Below are 19,895 nucleotides of genomic sequence, written 5' to 3'. Positions count from 1 at the left end.
TGTTGTTACATTACAGGAGTTAAATTGCAAAACATTTCCCCTGAGACAATTCACAGAATATGAGGTTACGGAAGTGAATATTTCTCTATTTTTGCAAATGTAATACATGCCTTCATAAGCTAACATATATAGTAAGAGAATTACCAGTCGCAGCTAGTGTCCACAATAAGTAGTGCTAGAACAAAACTTCCCACATACGGTACTGTGCCAAGATAAATATTCACCCCAAGGTGAATGTGGTAAAGGATCTGGAAGAGTAATGTGTGTTGGTATATATGCTAGACAAACTGATAGTATCACAAAATCCAAAATTCAGATTGCTTTGTGATAGGAAGTTAAAATAGGCTGATGATTGACGACCAGGTGCGTCTGTGAGTTAGAAGTCAAAATATTCTTAATGCAGGATCACCATCTTCCTCCAGCCTCCTTGGAAGATATCTTTGTTTACCATTTTATTAAATCGACACCAGACCACAGATTTACAATTATTTTGTTTTTTTTCACCCCTACACCCCCCACTTGCCCAGCGGACTGTGGCGTATAGGCCTTGAGACGCAGGGACTCTCTTTCACAAGCTGCCTCCCAGATCAGATCTTCATCTCCTCAACCCATCTTGCCCCAGAGTTTTCTTAATTTTCTTGGGCATTTCCTTGCCTCGTAAATCGTCTCTTTAGCTTGCATGCAGCAGTCCATTTTCCTTTTCCAATGCACTATCCTTGGTCCCCATAACCACACTATGTCCCTTTTTGCCACTGCAAAGGTGATGTTCCCCACAGCAATGCGTATTCAGGTATGGCTTGATCTCCCCACATTCTCAGGAGCACTAATGCTGGAGTTAGGTGTAGTTCTCCTTCTGTCACCACACTCATCTTCTCCTCAACTCTCTCCCACAAGAGTTATAGCGATGGATAGTTATAAAGAGTGTGATGAATGTGTCTTTCCTCCCACTCCCTCTTTAACATAAATCATTGCCTGCTCTTCCCTTTTTTAAATTTCATTTTTTTTCTGTAACAGGCCCCATGTACTATCTTTAAATGCACCAGGCGGAACACTATTCTGATGGTCACTCCTCTCATGCTGCATCATCTGTTTCCCCAAGATCCTCCTCCCATCGCATCCTTAGTCTTGTGAGCTTGGCATGGTATTGTGCAGTAAGAGTCTTATGGATCTGAGATAGTGCATGCCTGCGTTGAGGATCCTTCAGTACCCTCAGCTCCAGCAAAGTTTTCTCTGCCACCTCCTGGAGCCTGTCTTTATACTTGGCCAGAGCGTGGTGGACCTGCAAGTACCTGAGTCTTTGACTGTCTTCGAGATCATATTCTCTCTGGAGCTTAGCAAAGGGGATCAGCTTCCCCTCCTCCCAGATGTTTTCAATTTGGATATCCCTTTCAGGTCCCATTGCCTGTCCCCTTCAAGGAGTCTTATATCTGCCAGGATCTCGGGAACCCACAATGGCGTCTCCAGTGTCACCTTGCCTCCCCTAACTTCCCAGTTGCATTCTTCCATACCTTTGTTACCATTGCCATTGGAGTAGCCAGCGGAGGCCCCCAGCTCCTCCGTTGAACTTTCCTGTGTACTCCTTGTGCCCCATGACCCTTCTATCTGCCATAAATAGTAGGTCTTTCAGAGGTTTGAAGGCTCAATCATTCACTATCACGAGCTGTGTTGCCCAATAAAATATCTGTAGGTGCTGGAGTACAATCGCATAATTGTAGGCGACTGTGGCAAGCGTTTGGGGTGAGTGCCATCCCAGAGAAATTGGTGGGTTGGCCGTCCACAGCCTGGATAAACCTATCTGACACCACAAAGGATGTATGCTGCAGTAAATTTTAACAGTGCGATCATTTTATACAAGGCTGTCCTACCAGGCAGGTAAAGTGGGAGGTGTTATCAGTGTCTGACAGCTTTTTTATACTACTCCAATGCTCTTCTTAGATTGGCACAGTAGAAGTCCTCCTCATTCTATGTTTTGTGGATCTCCAGATATTGAAAGCCCTGTGGGGACTATCGCCAGGAGATTTCCCCGTCGGTCAGGGGACACCATGTTGTGAACAAATATGCAATTGATTTATACGGATGCCCAAAAATTCCCCATGGGTGTTCAGGATCTCTAGCAAACATTGGATTGAGTTCTCCGGGTCTACTAAGTATATTGAAAGATCATATGCATATAGGGAAATCGTGTCCTCATATTCGAGTCCCATTTGAGACCCCTGAGCCGGACATTGCTGTGCACCCAGCATCTCAGCGGCTTGACTGCCAAGGAGAACAGCATTGGTGACAGTGGGCAGCTCTGTCTGATTCCCCTATGTAGACCAAATTCTGCTGAGGTCATGCCATTTACTGTCACCCTGGCCACCGAACTGGTGTATAGTAGATTTACCCAGGCCCCACATTCCAGGCCAAAGCCATCTTCTACACCAAGATTCTTAGATAAACCCATTTGAGCTATTTGAATGCATTTTCTGCATCTAAAGAAAGAATCACAACAGTTTCTCCCACCATGCCGCCACGAGTCAAGCGTCTGAACAAAAGTCTGAGGGTGTGTTTTGTGGCCCTGTGGTGCATAAAACCCATTTGATCCACCATGATCAGGCCTCCTTGTAAAATATGATCTCCCTCCTCCAGCATCTGTCACAAAAGGAGACAGTTTCTCACTCTACTCTTCTACTGCAAGTAGTATGCATTTGATGTACTTTGCTGTGTAGTATGTATATATTGTTCATGTTCCCTGCATTTAATCTAATGATTTTCTATTTATTGGGATTTAAAAAAATAATTTACTTACTATTATAAGTGGGAAAATGAATTGCAAGGCAAATACACTTTACTGTCTGTACCAGTGTCCCTATCACTCAACAATACTCCTACACATTTCTTGTCTACAGATTAAGGCCCATATGTTTCCATCAGCTCTCCTTGAGTGCCACATGGCTGCTTTTTTGATAAAGATTGCCAAGGCTGGTCATGAATTGCCAAATAGAGTAATTACGAACACTTGAGGAAACTGAATTCCATTTCTGAGTAGGCTTATATAAGGGAATTTCCTCACATAAACACTGTGAGGAAAAGACTACAAGACTCATTATGACTGCCCTGTTGTAGTAGCTGCTATCCGGGGCATTTGTAAATTGGCGTGGGAGCAGAGTTACCATTTATTTCATGTCAGACCCTGAGGCTGCCCTATGAAATTAGGAATTACCTGGTGAGTTGATCCTTCGATCCTAATTGCCATGTTATTCCCCATTTTGCAAATATTATTTTGTGTGGAGACTTTAGCTGGTTTCAGTAGGTAAAACCTTTGGGTGAAAGACACTGGTCCCTAGACCCTATAATTCCAAAGAGGAAGCAACTGACATTACCCCACCATCCGGATTATGCAGGGACACAGAATCGAGGCTTATAATGTGCCCTAAGACTTCAACACAACAGTATTACACCACACTATCTAGTAATGAGTAATGGTGCCCAGAGAACCAAGTCTAGAAGAATGCATATGACCAATTTGGCACTTAAAAGGAAAACATGTCATATTGGTGAAAGGGTGAGGTCTTCCCAAGGTTTTGAACTTTCTGTGTGGTATGCCTAATGAAGTTAGCTGAGAAATTCACTAACTCATTGTTCTATAGCACCAATTATGATTATGAATAATTGCCCTGCAAGACAGTCAGAGGTTATGTGCTAGATTGTAGACAGCATAACAATGGAGCGGAGTTGAGGAGCCAGTTAGCTTTCCCTTTGGAGCATATCACATAGCGTACAGTTTTGATCCTGGTGATCCTGAAACTTGTCTTGTTTGGTTATAATGAATCCCAACACCACCACTGTCAGCAGGTGAGAATCTCCCTCAACAGTGGGCACAGCATTGGTCTCAGGATCTTTAGCATCACTTTGCTACTGTTGAATTTGTGGGTCTCTGAGACAAGAAGAAATTAGATGAGGTACCCCTGCAAGGCTGGCCCTTGGATACTGCCTTTTCTTGCTATAAATATTTCTTCCCTTCAATCCACCATGCTTTCCCCATTTCTCCTTCATAACAGCTACACTACCCAATCAGGCCCTCATGTCTCGCAGTAGGGCACTATTTTTGCCCTCATCTCCAATTGTATCCTTAAGCCTACCTATTCCTTCTCTGTAGCCCAGCATGCTTCCACGTAATCCTCAGATGCTTGTGGGAGTCAGCCTGGACAACTGAGTGGCTCAAAGACAATACTATTTGGCATTACTAAACAGCTCCAATGCATCTTCTGTTAAGCAGTGTGAATGCAGGGCTCCTGCAAACAACTCAGTGTCTATTTTGGGATCAATGCTAGTGATAATACAAAATGTAGGCCGATCCCCAAGGGAAATATGTGGCCCTGTCAGAAACATAGGAGGGGCTGCCCATTAATCTATGCTCAATATACATCCCACCTAGACACTAGCAGCTCACGCTTCCGGGGTGGGTGACCTCTTACTCCAATTGCCTGATGTCATCTTGCTCATGGGCAGAGATTTCAATGGAGTCCTGTCAGTGGACATAAACAAACACTTTCAGGCTCAGTCCACCCATTGGGACCCTTCTCTAGCCTCCTTTGTTACAGCGCTGGGACTAGCAGATATGTGCCATCTCCATCATCTGGAGGAACACCAGTACACCTTCCTACCTGGCGCAAACTACAGCTTCTCCATATTACAGTAAATATTCACTCAAGCCACCAACAGTCCCAGCTGACATCTGCCAGTTACCTCAGGGAATATCAGACCACTCCCCAGTCAGGCTGGAAATATTGGGACATTCAAACAGACCTAAGGGACCTGAGGCCATTAGTGCCTGGCCCTTAGTGCCTGGCACCTCACAGATAAAAAACCCGAACAGGCAGCTATGTCTTATTTTGAGACCAGTGAGGGATCAGTTAGCTCACACTTAACACTCTGGGAGGCATACAAAACAGCAATCAACAGGGCTCGAAAAATCCACTCGAACACTCGCATTTGCGAGGGAGAATGGGTGAGGACGAGCTTTTTTAGGTCCTACTCGCCCATTCTGGCGAGTAGGAAGACAAACTAACTTTTGTACTCTGTCTTTGAAAACGGAGCAAAAGTGACAAGATAACAAGATTTAAAGGAATTTTTATTGCTCACAAAGGGACTGAGCAATAAAGATGCCTTTAAATCTTGTTAACTTGTCACTTTTGCTCAGTTTTCAGAGACAGAGGTCAAGTAGGTTGCAGTTGGGTCGAGGGGATTTTCCAACTTACTAGACCAGCAGGACTAGTACCATTTTTTAGATGTGTCGAGCCCTGATCCAGTGCCAGGTGTATTCCAGGTTTGCTGGGGAGAGAAAAGCAAAGAAAGAGAAACTCAGACCCTTGAAACAGAGATTCTGAGATAAAGACACACACCCTTAGACTCAAGTAGAAGGAGTACATTGGCTGAAGACAATGCAGAGGCATGCCACAGACTGGCTCAGAGGTGTATCTATGATGTGGGCAACAAAGCCTGCAAGCTGCTGGCTTGGTTGGAAAAATGAGATTGAGCTCGTAGTTGGGTACTAAAACTCACCTCTAAAGGGGTCGGACCTAGAAGGAATTGCTGAAGAGTTTGCAGATTACTATGAAAACCTCTATTCATTCAAGACACACTGGACACCATCAGATGATACAACACACCCTCAACTCATGGAGTAATATAGACAGCTCCTCGAAACCATCATAAATACAAGTGAAATTGGCCTACCACTAAGCTCCCTCACCTCTGGAAAAGCGTTTGGACCTAATTGTCTTACCTTCGAGCTTTACAAGCGCCTAGCCAATCAACTAGAACCCCACTTACTAAAGATGAGTTGGAAGCCAAATCCATGGGTCAACTCCCAGAGGACCTAAAGCAAGCCACGGTAGTGTAATACACAAGGCAGGAAAAAACCCTGGACCAGTACGTCTCTTAATGGCCAATATTCCTCCTCAACGTGAAGATAAAAATTCTAGCAAAATTGCTAGCCAATTGACCCTGTCAAGTGATAACTTCCGGACCAATTGGGCCTCATTTCACACATGGGAACGAAACTTAACCTCTGATGACTCTTTGGGTGCTGGCTGAGTCGAGGGTTGAGACAGTATCCACAATGGTGTTGTCCATGCATGGCTCAAAGGCCTTCAACAACCTAGAGTGGAACTATAGGTTTGATGTGTTAGAGAGGCTTGGATTTGGACCTAAGTTCCTAGGCTGGATACGTTTTCTTTATATGACCCCATGGCTGAGATTAAGGTGATTGGTACATTGTCCCATACATTTATCTTGCGCAGGGGGATGACACAGGGCTGCCTGGTTTGCCCTTGGTGGCCTGGGTCAGACAAGACTCCCTAGTATGAGCTATACACAGGGGGGAGATCTGTGATGAGCGTATTTCTCTATACGCAGAAAATATCTTATTCTTTGTCCCCGATCCCTCCCTGATGATATCCAGAATGATACAGATCCTCAGAATCTTCGGGCAACACTCGGGGTACACTATTAACTGGGACATGACTCTCATGCATAAGATTACGGGCCCCACACCTACCCTGGGCAGAGACACCCTTATGCCCATGCCCAAAGTGGGCTTTAAATATCTGGGGATCTACATTACAACAGACTTGCACCTCTTTTACAAAAAACACCTGGCCCCTATATTAGATCATTTTGCAGAAGATGTGCAGCATTGGAGGACGTTGCCACTCTCCCTGCTGGGCAGGGCGGCAATGTTCAAAATGATAAAGTTACTCAGAATGATATCTGCGCTAGCAGAACACTCCATTCCGTGTGCCCTGAGAACTTCTTCAAAAAGACAGAGACCCTACTCGGCTTTCTCCTCTGGGATACAGGCCGACCCCTCATAGTCCATAAAAAACTCATGTGTGGAGTGTATGATGGGTGATTGACCTGCCTGACATTAGAAAATACTACTGGGCTACTCAGATAGCAATAGTTAAAGATTGGGCGTTCGCCGCATGGTATGACCTTGCATTCAGGCTGGAGAGGCTGACATGGGGATATGAGGAATACCAAGGGGGAATTTACAGATCTGCCACCTCAAACCCACTCCTACCACAAACTCTAACAGTGGTGCGAACCTGGGGGGCAGCAACTGTCTTTTTGGGGTGGAAGGAAAAACTAACAGAAATGACCCCCCCTATGGTCTAGTGACATCCTAAAGGAAGTGGGTAAATTACGAGGATTTACAACGTGCAACCTCATTGGTATATCCAAGCTGGGAGACATATGGAAGGGGAGTTCCATGCTCAACCTGACCAAAATGAAAGCACAATATGAGCTAACACCTACCTATTGGCACATATTCTTGAAAACACCCTGTTGAAGGTTCTTCTCCCGTAGAGCACCGCATCCTGACAGAATCACCACCTAAAGGGGCCATTTCACTTATCTACAAGAAACTAATTAACAACTCCCCATTTATTCTAAATATCCTGAGGGCCAAATGGGAAACCATGGTGGGGGACTTTGCAGATGGTGAAAGGGAGGAAGCCACAGGGGGCATTTAGGGATGCTGTTATAAAAATGGGATTCCGCCTAATCCAGCTACATTGATCCTATTATTTCTGCCCAAACCCACATGCCATGGGCAGAAGCCCCCAAGCCTCTGCCTCCGGGGATGTGGGGAATAGGGCACATTCCAACACCTTCTGTGGTCCTTTACAAAAATTTGACCCTATTGGTTGGATCTAATGTGGAGGGGTCCTGGGCTTGGCAATTCCTGACAAGACCAAAAACTGCATACTACTCATTTGGGTATGACATCCTGCCCAGATGCAATAAGTTCTGGCTATTTTTAGGTCTGGAAGTTGGGTGCGCGGAATGCACTGGGGGTGGCTAATTGGAAGCGTGACATGGACAGCTATATGTTGGTGGAAAAATCAACCTACACTGTTAGAGGCTGCCCACGAAAATGGGGAAAATCTGTTCTCCGCGGTGACCATTTTGAGGGATGGGGGTGTAACACTTGGGGAGGATTGAGGATAATTGAGCCTGAGCCTAACAAGTTTGTAAATGCATTTTTCCTTTTTTATTTTTTAATAGTCTTAATTGATTTTCAGCAGATTATACAGATACATTCTATCAATAATAGTATGCACAGTATCACACAATCAGATGCAGGAGCAGCTTCGGTGGGGTGCCAGCCGTTACAGAGACAATAATCTTAAAATAATAGTAACATTTTATACTGTAAGCCTAAATTTTTGTAACATTCACAACAGTACTGATATCTTTCCAGATTTTTCCGTACTCGCCTGCCGTATGTCTGAAGTTTTGTGTCATGCTATGTGTAATCGGATATGAGTATCTGGGTATATGCTTACAGGTGCAGGTGAAGGGAGCTCTGCACTTCGTGTGATTGTGTTTGTGGTTTAATCAACCACATCCCAAGGTTCACATATGCAATCAACAGGGGCTCACATTTTGTTCTTCATTGTTATGACATGCCATGCTGAATGTGCAGGGTAATGATTTACTTTGCAGTTAGGTCTATTGTATTACATTTTGATTCTGTGGTAGTTAGTTAGTCTCGCCTTTGCACAGGGTTGGTCGGTGGAGGCATCTGTGGTGCATTGGACTGTTGGGTCTCATGTTCTGCAACAAGTGCCCCATGAAGTTCTAAAACCCATGTGTGTGAGTTGGGGCCCGCCGGTGATTTTCAGGCCATGGCTATTTTGCGTTTGGCCAACCCCAGTGCTAGATCCAGAAATGTATTGAGGTTCTTGCGTTTGGCATTATGCTTTGTTATACCAAGCAGGAAAGATCACTGTGATCATCTTTTTACACCGTCCGTGTGTTAGTAGAGTTTGTAGGACCTGAGATATGGTGGGCTCTGTGCACGTGTTACCCCATATCTGAAGAAATTACTGTGACAATGTTGCCTGAAGCAGCAATGTCCCCGGGGGTACCCCATAATCATCTATCAGGCTCTTGAAGTCACATAATTTAGAGTCTACAACTAGGTCTCCTCATGTATCTAGTCCCACTGCCCTCCACGCTTTAAGCTCCGGACCCCTGTGGCAGATATAAGGCCCTGGGAGCACTTGAAGAGGCAAATTGGGGGCATATGATGCGGGCTGACCACTGCGCAGAACATATTTCAACCAGCTGCGTCTTGCCACCGTCATTTGGAGGTTGCCCTGTGTTTTCTGCAGTAATGTTTTAGAGCCTCATAGCCAATCTATCATGACTGGCTGTCGCAGTGTTAATACCCAGGGATCTAACTCGGTTAGAATGTTTTTCGCAAGCCACCTCATAGGCCACTGCAGTTGTGCAGCTGCAGTGCCACTATAGGTCAACCCCCCCCCCCCAATTAGAGAGATGAGGGGTGATTCTAAGTCTGTTCTAGACATGTGGGCTGCTGAATTCTTGTCTTAGCATAGATCGCTGCCTAGTGTTGGGTCCGGATGTTTGCACCTTGTTGTCTTGGAAGAGTCTTCGAAGTATCACGAGATAGGTGACTCTTCCCCTGGAGTACAGTGCTCATGAGCATCTTCTACATCTTCAGATTGTTTTTTTCCGCCATTTGGTACGGATGCACTTCGACAGCTCCAACTTCAGTACCGAAGTTTTCCAACTTTCTATAGCCCAAACCTGCTAAATTCGACAGTATTGTTTACGCTCGGTATCCCTCGACTCAACAACACTTCCATTTTCTCTCTGGTGGTCGACGCGGGCCGTTGGGACTTTTTGACCGTACGTGGGCCTCCTGCCGATGGAAAGGACCCTGTTTAAAAGATGCCCACAGTGTGCATCTAAATTTCCACACAGTGACCAGCATAAGGTATGAAACAGGTGCCTATCTCCGGAGCACAACGAAGAACACTGTCGAGCTTGTGCTCTGTTCTGGTCGAAGAAAACTATCCGGAACCGAAGAACAGCTCGACAAGCGATGCAGCGGCAGGCACCAGACCCAGAAAACATATTCGACGACGAACATGAACTCCCAGAGGCGGAGGGCTCTGACGACCTGGAGATAGTCACCGTAGAGGACTAGTCGGACTCCGATGACCAGCTCACACCGGGGCAAACCGTGAGTACCAAGCCCCTACCCCGCCTCCACCTCCAGACAAGGCTCCGGTCAAAGCATCGCCTAAAAACCTTAGCCACGACTGAAACACCGCTTCAGATGCCCCGCCTTCCGGCTCGGCTCCAAAGACCACACCCAAGCCTTCCGGCACCGCGGGACCGAGCAAAACACTTCCCAAAGTGGCCTCGGCATCGAGCAAAACCGCTCAACCCAAAGCAGGCGTCGACCTCAAGATGGTCGCAGAGCCCAAGAAGACCGTCGATCCCAAGAAGGTCGTTGATCCGAAAAAGGGCGTCAACCCAAAGAAGGTCGTCGATCCGAAGTCTGCCGTAGAGCTGAAGAAGGTCGTCGAGCCGAAGAAGACCGTCGAGCCGAAAAAGGTCGTCAAACCAAAGAAGGGCGCTGGACCGAAAAAAGACGTCGAGCTGAGAAAGGCCATCGAGCCAAAGAAGGTTGCCCATCATACAAAAGACGTCCAGCCGAAAAAGACACTCGACCCAAACAAATCCGTCGAGCCGAAAAAAGCTCCACACACAAGGGTCCTCGAGTCCGAAACTCACCCGAAAACAAAAAATAAGGACAAGCAGGCGACCGATCCAAAAACCTCGGCGCCGAAGCCACGGACAGTGGAGGAAGAACTTTTTCATCCAGATCCAGTGTCCCCAGAACAACAGAGACTGTATGTACACCCTGATACAGGACATATAGCCCTCTACAATAAAAACAAGAGAAGACTGGACACTGAAGCCCCTTCTCCTGTTCCTCCTAAGAAAAAAGACTTTGCCACATCCCCTTCAAGACCTTTCACACCTCCTCCTTTCACTCCTAACATGCCTTATGTTCCATATTCTCCATATTCTCCTACACCTATGGAATATGATGAGGAAGAAGACATGGGTGAAGATCCTCAGATTGATTTTATACAACCTGACGATCAAGGGAACCAGGATGACACATGGAATGACCATAATGATCCTGATGACACATATTATACACAACCCATTCCTGATCCCTCTCCATACCCCACAAAGCCATCTCCTACTGACAACACTGTCGCTTTTAACCAGCTTATGGACAGAGCAGCTCAGTATCATGGCGTACACATGCACACTGACCCTATAGAAGAGGATTTTCAATTTAACACCATCCCAACATCAGACAAGAGTGTACGTGTACTCCCTATGCTAAAAGGAGTACTAAAGCACGCACCAGATATCTTTAAAGACCCAGCGTGTCCTCAATCCAAGAATTGAGAAAAAATATAAACCGGCCCCTACAGACTCCTCTTATATCAGGTCTCAGCTACCACTAGACTCCCTAGTTGTATCTAATGCTAGGAAAAGAGCAAATTCGCAAATAACAGGCGATGCTCCTGACAAGGAGTCAACATTTTTAGAAGCCTCAGGGAAAAGAGTGGCCTCTCAGTCAGCAAGTACCTGGAGGATTGCCAATACCCAAGCTCTCCTAGCATGCTTTGACAGAGCACACTATGACCAACTGGAGGGATTATTGCAACACCTACCAGAACCTTTTAAGGCAAAAGCAAACGACCTAATACAGGAAGGGAAATTCATCACTAATGCACCATAAAATGCGCCCTTGATGTAGCTGAAACAGCCGCTAGGTCTGTAAAAACTAGTCTATAACTATGCCGGCATGCCTGGCTCCGCATTTCTGGTTTCAAAAATGAAGTGCAATCTATCATATTCAATCAACCCATTAACCAGGATTTCTTATTTGGCCCTGCGGTTGATACCATCTTAGAAAAGATGAAAAAAGTACTGACACCGCTAAGTCCATGGTTGCACTTCAATTTCAACAGTCTAGGAGCTCCTTTTGTCGCTCCTCCTTTCGAGGCTCAGGCAGAGGCAACACATCCCAAACTTCTTCATCATTCAAGAGCACTACACAAGGCACCTTTAATAAATGCTCCAATAGAGGAGGTTTTAGAGGGAATAACAAGGGCAGAGGACGTGGTAATAATAACACCCGAGCCTCCACCGCCACCAAACAGTGACTTTTCCACACTCCCTCCAGACCACTTAACACCATTCGGAGGCAGAATAACACAATTCCTACCAGTCTGGAACGCTATCACTACAGACAGGTGGGTGAGACAAATTATCCAGTATGGTTACTGCCTGGAACTCACTTCTACTCCACCCAACATACCGCCCTAGCACCGTCCAATTTCCAAAGAACACATCACGCTGTTACAACAGGAGGTGCTATCCATGCTGGAAAAGGGTGCCATAGAGCCAGTCCCATTACAACATCAAGGGACAGGGGTATACTCTCTATACTTCCTCATTCCCAAAAAAGCGGCTCCCTCAGACCAATATTAGACCTCAGACCTTTGAACCAATACATACTCTCAGATAATTTCCATATGATCACTCTACAACAGGTACGCCCACTACTCCAACAAGGCGACTTCCTCGCCACGTTAGACCTCGAGGATGCATACTTTCACATCCCCATACATCCGGCTCACAGGAGATACCTCAGGTTCACAGTAGAGGGTCAGCACTATCAATTCAAAGTTCTCCCCTTTGGGGTAACTACAGCACCAAGAGTTTTACAAAATGCCTAGCAGTAGTAGCAGCACACCTCAGGAGGCAACACATCCATGTGTTCCCCTACCTCGACGATTGGCTCATAAAAACAGACTCATATGCACAGTGTGCCAGCCATACCTCACAGACAATCCAGCTACTGCACAGTTTAGGATTTTCCATAAATTACGCAAAATCCCATCTGCAACCCTCCCACATACAGCAATATCTGGGAGCAACAAAAGACACCTCTGTAGCAAAGGCATATCCAAATCCACCCAGGATAGCCAACATACAATCTCTCATTCAAAAATTTCAGCCACAACACTCCCTGCCAGCTCGAGTGTTCATGCAGCTTATAGGCATGATGGCTTCCTGCATATTCATCATCCCTGATACTCTGCTTCATATGCGCCCCTTACAGGAATGCCTAGCACGCCAGTGGAACCAAGCTCAAGGACAATTAAAAGACCTAGTGTTGGTAGACAGTCGCACTTACCGCTCTCTGCAGTGGTGGAACCCACAAAACCTTTCCAAGGGGCGACTGTTCCAAGAGCCGGTTTCACAGGTAGTTTTAACAGCGGACGCATCACTGACAGATTGGGGAGCCCATCTCCTTCAATATATAGTCCAAGGTCTCTGGACAGCCAAACAAAAGACACTAAATATAAACCACAATCAGCCTGATTCATCATTGGGAGTCTGAAATAGCGAATCATAAGGAATCGCTATTCCAGACTCGCAAAACGGGATTCATGTAGGAATAGCAACATTTTTTGCGATTCCTACAGATTCCTTATTTGCGATTAGCAAATTGCTAATCGCAAATAAGGAATAACTCCCCATTCATTCCTATGGGCCAAAAGGCCCATAGGAATGAATGGGGAGTATTCTTTATTTGCGATTAGCAATTTGCTAATCGCAAATAAGATAGCGATTTAAAGGGTGCCAGGGGTGTCCAGAGGACACCCTGTAGCACCCCTTAAATGCTAATTTAAACAGGTGTTGCGCACACACATGTCCAAAGGACATGTGTGTGTGCAACATGCAACTCAGAAAAATGCTTTTAAAAGCATTTTTCTGAGTTTTCGCTATTTACCACGAGGTTTGACCTCGCTGTAAATAGCGGGCCGAAATCGCGAATTCGCAAATTTTAAATGGATGATGAATTGCATTTAAGGAATCTGAAATAGAGATTCCTTAAATGTAATTCTTCGCAAAATAGCGAAATCGCTATTACCAATTTTTGCATTTGGGATGATGAATCCCAAATGCAAAAATAGCGCTCGCAAAGGGCCAGATTCTCTGAATCTGGCCCTTTGCGAGCCGATTTCGGCTTGATGAATCAGGCTGCCAGAGTTACTAGCAGTATCCCTAGCAATGATAGCCTTTCAGAAATATTTGCGCAACAAGGCTGTGTTAATCCGGACGGACAACATGACAGCCATGTACTACATCCAGAAACAGGGGGGCCACACTCTCTGCAACTATCTCACCTAGCACAGAGCATATGGAAGTGGGCAATTCCACAAAACATTTATCACCTGGCAAAACACCTCCCAGGAATAGACAACTGTTGTGTTCTATCTAGGACCCCGATCAATATTGTGACCTCATGCCCCTATACGGCTATAATTAATAGATATCCCTATAATGGCATAAACGATCAGAGCCATATTTCAGTAACTCGTCTCTGCAGCTCATTACAGTACATGACACAGCAGAAGCCACTTACTTAGATTCCTAGATAACACACCGAGTTCTTTTGACAGCTCAAACGCCCAGCAACCTGGGAAAGCCCCGCTTGCTTTGTTTTGATTAGTAATAGAACTCTTGCGAGCACTGTAAGAACGACCAGTTCTTAGTGACATCTTTATTGACGTCTTATGTCCAAAAACGTACGTCAAACTCTGCACCTTTCAGGTATAAATAATACCGACGTTGCCTTAAGCAAACACGGTGGTGGTGAATACTGGAGCAGAACAGCTGTCCCCTTGCAGAGAGCCCAGCAGATGCGAGAAGCCCACGGACGCTGCCCCTCCTCCTTGACGCGCTGAGAAAGACGCTGTCTTTTCTCCTGCCGAGAAAATCCAGCTTCGGCGTTTCCAGCCTACCCTTGCGGGTGACTGGAATATCGAGTCCTGATAGGAGATACCAGACCTCCAACATTCTATTCCAGAGGTACGGTGCTGACTAAACCCTTAGAGAGAATTCTTGAAGCAAACCCTTGGCAAAACCAACTTAACTTAAACTGCTACTTACTTACTCCCTCCCAAGTATTAGGCTTAGGTCAGGTACACTGGGGTAGGCGTAGTTAGAAGCACCAGTTGAGGGCGTTAGCCAAATGTATATATGAATGTATATATTTTATTCATTTTACCCATCTTATGGCTAAGAAACCATATCAATGCTTTTACAGTATTATTTCGCAATACTCCTTTTACTGTACGCACTTTTTATAATAACAAGTCTTGCAATTGTGGCAATTCATTTCTCTTGTATGAGAAGGAAGATTGTTCAATAAATAATACCTTTTATTGAAAATGCCCGTCTCTCTATTCTCTGCAGAACTGGTGAAAGTAATTATGCACAACTGACTGAGTGAAATAGCTGTCTATTGTTTCACACAACTCTAGAGATTGACTCTTATTCTGAGGAGCAAAGGTGTCATGTTAATGCATTTGTTGAAAAACTGAATCCCTTCTTGTCTGAGCCAGGGAAGCTGATCACTTCCTATTCAGTCAAGAAAGTTTCCAGGGACCTCTAGCTAGCTGGTACAAAGTCTAACATAGTCAGTAGAGACCTAGGAGACCGCAGTCCTACGTCTACACTGCTGTTTATGTTATTCCAATGTGCAGGGCCTATAGGGAAAATAGGAACTACACTACATGGCGCCCAACGTTTGGTAAGGCGATAAAACTAACGCAAGACGTTAGAGTAACTCAGTCGTGCTTTTTCACACAGACCCTTTCTCCCGTAAATACTCAAATAGACGTCTGGAGTGGGTGAAAGGTTAAAATCCGCCTGAACTTTGTAGGAAGAGATTCCTATGTAGAGCTTCTGGTTTATTCAACGTTGAAGGATACAGTGTTCCAAAATATTGTGCACCTAATCTTTGTCTCCTTGAAACCTGATCCGCAACAAAAGACCTTTCTGACAGTAAAATGCCAGGAGAAGGCGGGAACAACGGGACAGCTGAAGCCGCAGTAAATGCGACTCAGCAGGAATCCGATGAAACAGGGATTTATCCACCGGATGCGATTATCATCCCGGCAAAAACTATAACGTTAAAACTTATAGAAAACGGACTGATCTCACGAGGTGGTACAGTCATTTTCGTGATAGAGGCACACGAATATCGGCAGACAGAGGTATTCTATTCATGGATAAACTTTCCAGCGGCAAACGCTACAACACACGAATTCCACTATTACAAAATAGAGGAACCAGTGGATGAGTACGCTCCTTTCGAGCAGATTGAAATTCCATTAAATTACCAAGAGCACCTGCTCTGGTTTAAAGGCGCCCTAAAACACAATGATCACATCACCAGGCTCGGTCCACTAGGTAGACCAGGAGTATCGTGGCCGGTTCTAGCCAGGTACACACCACATCCGGACATTGAAAAAATGTCTCGCGAAGAGCTGTTAGCACAGCTAAAAACATTAATTAAAATACATAGACAGTTAGTCCAATATGTAATCCTGACTGCAACAGTCCCAGCAGCTGTTAATGTTCCACAGCTGACCCCTCATCAGGGGAACACAAACAAAATTACACCACAGAACATACAATCATGTCTTGGTAAAACACCCATAAAACGGGAACAAATCCCTTTCTGGTTAGCACAGAAAATTACTCAAATAGAGGCAGTATTCCCAAATACTACCCCTATTGAGAAACACAGAATTCTGACTATCTGCCTTCCAATGGGGGTCGCACCACACGTGGAGGACTGTGACACTTGGGGTACAGTCTTTGCTTCCATTTACACAAAAACACATGGTGTTCCGTCCATGGCGGTAATACCAGATGTGCTAAAACATATTCAGAATGAATACGGTCCAGAACCTGCTTTAACTCTTGGTATGAAATTACTGAAAGACTTCAAGCAGGTCTCGGCTATATTACTAGCCAACATAAAAGGAGAAGCAGCATCTGTGGTGATCCGCCAGAAATTGAAAGAAACAGATATAACAGATCAACCAATTGAGCTTGCCAGAATTATAGAAAAATGCTATGAAGAATTAGGTAGAGAGAGTTTGGGTGGGAAACCTGTAAAACCCCAACTACTCGAAAATCCTGAAAAATGAATCATTAAAAATAATCTGAACACTCCTAAAAAGAGCTGGGATGGAAATAAACAATCCACTCCCAAGGAAAAAGGTTTCCAGTCCAGAGGAAGGTCTCCTCGGCGGAGGGAAAGAACTCCGACTCGAGAACACCAATCACCCCAGAGGGAGCACTCTGCAAAAAGATACAACCTTAGAAATAGGGATAACTTGAAAAAGCCTGATAGATATCAAAGTATTGATACACGTCCCTCTCAATCTTTTTCGCAGAAATCGGAAAGAAGAGGATGGTCAGACCCAGGAGAGCACACCAAGTCCAAAGACAAGGAACCTGCTCAAAGTAAAAAATTACAATTTCCAAGAAAGAAGGTAGCCAGTATTAGAGTAATCGAACATGCCGAGAATACTGAGGACACAGCTGAAAAACGGAGAGTGGGCACAGACAATGCTAGACAGTGCAGCAGAAATCAGTATAGCTCGCAAGATCCTGATGAGTCATCTGGAGACAGTGGACACGAATGAATACATTCAAGTAGAAACTGCAGACACCAGAGTTAGCGAACCTCATAAGATATACGAAATAACACTGCGTATAGAGGGAGATAAGACTAGAAAAATAAAGGGTCTATTTTGGGATAACCTCTCAAAAGGCTATGACATCCTGTTAGCTGAGAAAGATTGGTCCCCGGAGTTTGTCAGGGAGTGCCCTCATGGCGAAGAAATGATTATGCCGGCCTTCTCAAATCACATTCCAATTCACACTAAATATATATATGCAAGGAAATGGGCAGTAGGCCAGACACCAGCATTATATAAGAATCATGTAGGATGGGATGAGGACTCTACTCCTCACAAAATACAGGTAAAATGTCAACCTACTGCACAAAGGCAGTACCCAATTTAGCAAGAAGCTTAAAAACAGGTCAGGGAGATTTTAAATCAACTTGAATACCAGGGGGTGATTGAAACATGCACCTCTCAAATGAACAATCCTTTGTTTCCTGTCTCCAAACCAGACGATTCGTATCGTCTAGTCCTGGACTACAGACACCTTAACTCATGTTGCAAAACCTTTGCGGTACAGAACTCGCACAGTGCGGCACTGATGAATAACATAGTTCGGAAAAAATACAAAACAACATTAGACGTATCTAATGGATTCTTTTGTCAAAATATTGCACCAGAAAGCAGGTACTTGACCACTTTCTCAATAATGGGGTCAAGGAAAAATTTCTGTAGGCTCCCACAGGGGTTCAAGAATAGCCCAGGATTATTTTCAGCCAGAGTAACAGAGTTACTACAAATATATGAGGATGAGGTATTATCTTATGTCTATGACATCTATCTCACAGACGACGACTTGGATACTCACTTGAAAAGGGTGAACACCATAATACTTGGGTTCGCAGCAGAGGGTTACAAATTCAACTTTAAAAAGTAGAGAATTGCCCATCTAACAGTCTTATTTTTAGGATACGAATTATCAGGTGAAGGAAAAAGCCTAGCGGACAACTTCTTAGAGAAGTGCGCTGTACTCCAAGCACCAAAAACGCTGAAGAACTTACAATCGATTCTAGGCTTCCTGAATTTCGGAAGAACTTACATTCTAAACTACGCAGAGAGGATGAAACCTCTCTACGAATTAATTAAACCTGATTTTAAACCAATCAACTGGACTCAAAAACACACGGAAATTTTGAGATCACTGCAAACAGACATGTTAGCAAAAACAAAATTAGAAACACGTGACAATACACGCAACCTTGTAATCAGAGTCGTCACAGGAAGATGCGGATTCACGTACCTGGCCTCTAATGAGGGAGAAACGGTACCAATAGCTTACAAATCTCATTTGTACACACAAGCAGAAAAAACATTCAGTCTCACAGAAAATACTGTGAAGGCAGTGCAAACTGCTATAGCAAAGGAATGAGAACTAGCACAAGGCAAAAGGATCACTATTCTTACAGCAGAATCCTCCTTCGAGGCATTATTCAGCCCAGTAAAACTGCCTACAGTATCACTGGATCCGAGATGGATACAGTGGGAAAATTCTCTTGCTGCAGAAGACGTGAAATACTATTTCGCCCCACACATGAAAAAACTGAATGATTTAAATTATGAAAAAGAATATCCTCTGCCAATCGAAATTCTCCCTCTAGAACAGTACTCCTGCATAATCTATACAGACAGATTTGTACAGCATTACAATGTAGAAAATAAATCCTACGATGCAGCCTGCACGATTGTTAAAGGTCGCTGGCTCTGCGGTAAATTCAGACCGAAAATAACAAAAACTGAATCACTGAGAAAATGCTCGGCTCAGCGAGCTGAAATCAGATCCTTAAAGATGGCGCTTGAAAATGCTGAACGTGAATTCCCGACACTAATCGTGTGCGATTCGCATTTTTGCGTCAATTTTTACAATAATGATTTGCAGAACTGGCTTCAAAATGATTACAAAGATGCCACAGGGGCCACAATCAAGCATAAAATGCTTTGGAAACAAGTAGTTCTTTTACAGAAAGAACTACAAAAGACTCACGTGATACACACTCTGAGTCATCAATGTGATGGCGTTCACGTTGCAGGGAATTCATTGGCTAATACAGCCATAATGGAAGCAACTAAACCGGCTTCCGAAGCCACAAAAAAGCGTTCAGAAAAATACATAGACGGGGAAACCATGCTGGCAGTAAAAACGTCTTCAAAAGGCAACTGTGCAGCACTACCCGTGAACTATCCACTCAATTATACATACGTAATTGATGCAAACTCCGTTCCTTTTGCTCGAATCCCTGGAGTGGGAGATAGGGTAATTCCAAACAGGAATCGGAGAATCTTTTTAATAGCAGACGCACACATGGGATTAGGTCCAAGGCACAAAAAAATCAAAGAATCTCTGACTGAATTACAATCAGAGTACTGGTGGCCGGGGATGAGCGTGCAACATCAAATATTTGCAAAAAACTGCCAAGACTGCAGCAGAGATCGCAGTTGTGAACC

At 44.6% G+C, this 19,895-nt stretch overlaps 1 protein-coding gene across 6 annotated transcripts in view; it reads left to right on the top strand.

Annotated features, from left to right (window-relative positions):
• FYCO1 (FYVE and coiled-coil domain autophagy adaptor 1) overlaps positions 1–19,895 on the top strand; it is a 917,765-nt gene that overhangs the window by 693,585 nt on the left and 204,285 nt on the right. The gene's annotated exons all lie outside the window — the stretch shown is intronic.

This window comes from Lissotriton vulgaris, chromosome 4_1 (genome assembly GCF_964263255.1).
Source record: "Lissotriton vulgaris chromosome 4_1, aLisVul1.2, whole genome shotgun sequence".
In the NCBI taxonomy this organism is placed as follows: domain Eukaryota; kingdom Metazoa; phylum Chordata; class Amphibia; order Caudata; family Salamandridae; genus Lissotriton; species Lissotriton vulgaris.
This window is presented reverse-complemented; position numbering and strand designations above follow the sequence as displayed.